The sequence below is a fragment of the Aptenodytes forsteri genome, unplaced genomic scaffold, assembly GCF_000699145.1.
Source record: "Aptenodytes forsteri isolate BGI_AS27 unplaced genomic scaffold, ASM69914v1 Scaffold400, whole genome shotgun sequence".
NCBI lineage: Eukaryota > Metazoa > Chordata > Aves > Sphenisciformes > Spheniscidae > Aptenodytes > Aptenodytes forsteri.
The window spans coordinates 87,144-91,324 of NW_008794775.1; the positions used below are offsets into that span (position 1 = coordinate 87,144).

The window sequence follows — 4,181 nt, forward strand, 5'->3', positions numbered from 1 at the left end:
GCAGCTTTGAACCATTCCCACGTGTCCTATCACTGGATCCCAGGGAGAAAAGCTCAGCACCTCCCTCTCCACTTCCCCTCCTCAGGAAGCTGTAGAGAGCAACAAGGTGGCCCTTCAGCCTCCTTCTCTCCAAACTAGACAAACCCAAAGTCCTTCATAGGACATGCCTTCCAGCCCTTCCACCAGCTTTGTTGCCCCTCTCTGGACACACTCAAGGACCTGAACATCCTTCTTAAATTGTGGGGCCCAGAACTGCATACAGTATTCAAGGTGAGGTCGCACCAACACTGAATACAGCGGGATAATCACCTCTTTTGACCAGCTGGTTATGCTGTGTTTGATGCACCCCAGGATGCGCTTTGCCCTCTTGCTGCCAGGGCACACTGCTGACTCATATTGAGCCTGCTGTCAGCCAGCACCCCCAGATCCCTTTCTGCAGGGCTGCTCTCCAGCCACTCCTCTCCCAATTTATACTTGTGCCTGGCATTACTCTGTCCCAGGTGCAGGATCCAGCATTTGGACTTGTTAAATTTTATCCCATTAATCATAGCCCAATGCTCCAATCTATCAAGATCACTCTGCAAGGCCTCTTGTCCCTCAAGAGAGTCAACAGCACCTCCCAGTTTGGTATCATCAGCAAACTTGCTAATGGTGCATTCAACTCCTGCATCCAGATGGTTGATAAATATATTGAACAGCACTGGCCCTAGAATTGAGCCCTGAGGAACACCGCTGGTGACCAGCCAGCCAGATGTAGCCCAAAAAGGGAGCTGTCAGAAGTGGGATTCGAACCCACGCCTCCAGGGGAGACTGCGACCTGAACGCAGCGCCTTAGACCGCTCGGCCATCCTGACCCATGGGATACTGCTGCTACTACTGTATAATTTGTATATATCTAGATATTTTTAGTGATGCTATATTGTACTATTTTTCTCACACAGAGGATGTTAAGAAATATTCCCAACTAAAATGTATATTGTGTTGAATCTAATGAAACTATAATAACTGATGTTAATTTGGTACATGCAGCTGTTTCATTCTGTGAGTACCTGAGTGTTAGTATGTTGAGAAAGAAGCAGGGACTGTTGCACATAAATTACATATGCCATGTAGCAGAAGTTTGAAGGTGTACAGAAATGAATAAAAGTGCGGTATGTTGCACAAGGGTATTGCTATAAGAAAGTGTGGTATGTTGCACAAGGGTATTGCTATAAGACTGATTTGTTTCCTGTACTGTCTATGAAAATCTCCTTGAGACAGGTACAAGTTATTCATGGTGAGAGTTCTCTGTGACATTTGAAAGGGGACTGTGACACTGAAACAAATTGTATGTCCCTGAGCTGCATTTTTATAAAAGAATTCATGTACTTGAAAGCTGCATCCAGGAAGCTCTAAACATATAAATTTGGTCAGGATTTGGGAGTAAAAGTCAATATGGAAGGCAAGAAGTATCCTTGTTTGGGAGTATCAGCTTTAAAATCTAATGGCTCTGTTTGGAATATAAATTTTATAGAAAAATTTTGGAATGGGGCAACCAGAAACTATCAGAAATGGCAAGTATACCTCTGGCCCCAAAATGTAATTATTCCCCAGAACCTTAAGGAACAATATTTTCCAATGGCAAAAAAGGTTACAGTCTCTACTAGGTCAGTCAGAAATTGATACTGATTTTATTTGGTACTGGTATTGGAGGAAAACAGTTGCTACTGTTTGGAGAAACCAGTTCTTTTGGCTGCAGTTTGTCAATGTCTTTCTTGCACTGGGGAGCCCAAAGTGCTGGACCAGTACTCAGATGCAGTCTCACTGGTGCTGAGTAGAGGGAAATAATGACTTGTCTTGTCCTGACTTCAGAGTTAGATCTGTCTTCAAAGTTGGCCCTGCTTTGAGCAAGGTGTTAGAGCAGGTAAGTGCCAAAGGTCCCCTCAAGCCTAAACTGTTCTGTGATTCTACAGTAATGTGCCATACATGAACAATTTTATTTAACAACACTCTTATGAATTGAGAGTATTAATGCTGTATCCTGAATATGTAGTTAGTGTGTCCTAAACTTTTGCATTTTTACCCTGGTACTCATTCTAGGGCAACAAGTAGTCTTGTCTGAATCCTAACTGTATGTAAAGACTAGACTATGTAACCAATAATTTTATAACATACTGGAAATTTTATGCTTCTTGTTATGGGAGACAGAAGGTATGCTGTAAAGCATTTCAGCATTCCAGTCTTGGAGAAAGAGCAGGCCTGGTTGGCTTACTGGTAGGGATTCTGCACAGAGGTGCAGTTTTCCTATATTTAGAATTAGTAATATATTGAAACGCTCTGGAAGCAGGGACTTGTACCAAAGGTCACAAAACCTGTTTATCTGGAGTCAGTAGTTTTGCCCAAGTCAGAGTCCTAGCCAATGTGGTGGTGGTGTTTTTTGGTTTTGTTTTTTTTTTAAACCATAACTGGTGGAGTTGACAGAAACAGAATTATTCCAGCTTTGGTAAGTCTTCTTGCCCCCTATAGCAAGATGGGCAGAGTCCAACTCGTAGAAATACAGATGGCAGAGGTATGGCCATCAAAGGTGCTCACAGAGTAGCAACTCCAGAATGAGCTGGGGTTGCAACCTACACCCTTTCTCCTATCAGCACATAGTTGTTTGGGTCTTCAGCCAGCAGCTCCAAAACCTTATGTTCACTACTTCAAGACACAGTGATGATGTAAAGCCGATTAAATATATCTTGAATGGCTGGGAAGAATAACTAAATAGGTCTTAATTTAAATCAAGTCTAAGTCATAAAGATAACATTACCCATTGGCTTCAAGACTCGTGGATCACACAAGGAAGGCTCTTCTTGCAGAACTAAGTGCATACCAAACAGTGACCTCAGTGAAGAATCAGCCCAAGCGTACTCCTGGACGACACCGATGTCTCCTTTACCAGTGAGAATTTTTTGGCCCAGAACTTCAGTAGTTAACTTTCAGGCTGTTGCCCAGAAGTCTGTTGATCTGGCTAACTTGCTGGTCAAAATGTAGTGGCACTTAGTTTGCAAAGGGTGGATTCAGCCCCGATTGCTGACCCACGACTCAATTTCATATAGCAGTTGCCATACTGACTGAATTACGCTCAAGTAAGTGAACTGGAAACCTCAATAAAACTACATATTTATAAAGATGTATGTATTCCCCAACTGCTTTCACACAGACTTAACTAACTGCCTGTCCATCACACAGCCAGACTTATTGGACTTGAGGCAGGAGGTTGTTCTCTTGCAGGATGTTGATGGGCTCCAGCAAATGTGTTCCTCAGCCACTGAAAAGAAGTCCCTGTGACGTGAGGTGCATTGGTATTATCCATTGGAAGGGTTAGCTCTACTGGTTCCCGAGTTGTCGCGGATGAGTGGAATGTATCTCACTGAAAAGGGAGAAGCAGCAATATGTTTTATTGAGGTAAAATAATAATTTGACAGAGTTCAAAAAATCTGGTGGAATTTAACAACGTTTAACAGTGGTTTGACAAGGTTCAATATGTTTGATGGCAAGGTTCACCTTATTAATTACTGCATGGAAGAAATATACAAAGGAAAATTGAGTTAGAATCGAGTTAGAACGATTCACACACAGACCGGAGATGCAGAGAGTAAGGAACACCCTCCTGTTGAGTCACGAGGTTCAGAGTGGACCCCATTGCTTTCTAAACTCCTTATGGAGCCTAGATGTAGCAGGATCCAATCTTAGCCTCAGACTTGGACAATGGGTTACACCCAATGGAATTATCTATACAGTGTTTATAATAATGTTGAGTAGCCTCATGGATTAGTAATGTTTCATTAGTATGAATTCAGCATGCTATCAGTCACTTACCGAGGATCTGTCGTGGGTAAGGGATCTCTCCACCTTAGGTAAGGAAGGATCTCTTAGTCTCAGGTACGGAGTCTCAAACCTTGAGAGGCATCCCTGCTCAAGGCGAGAGTCACCTGGCGTGCAGTCCAGCTGCAATTCAGGGAGAGCTCAAATTGGGCCCATCCTGATGGGTAATATTTATAGAGTGAAGTAGTTGGCTGCTAGTCAATAGTATAGACAAGATAGATGTCTTCATTTTAGCTCTGGTATCTTGTTCTGTACTTTAGTTACCTTGCATTTTTGGGTTTCAAAACCACCTCTTCTGAGGCACCTTCACTCCCTTGAACGTGAGACAGGAG

At 42.9% G+C, this 4,181-nt stretch overlaps 1 non-coding gene across 1 annotated transcript; it reads right to left on the reverse strand.

Annotated features, from left to right (window-relative positions):
- Window positions 1-771: 771 nt before the first annotated feature.
- Window positions 772-854, reverse strand: TRNAL-CAG. Its single transcript has one exon. It is a non-coding gene; the product is annotated as a tRNA-Leu (tRNA).
- Between the last annotated feature and the right edge of the window lie 3,327 nt (window positions 855-4,181).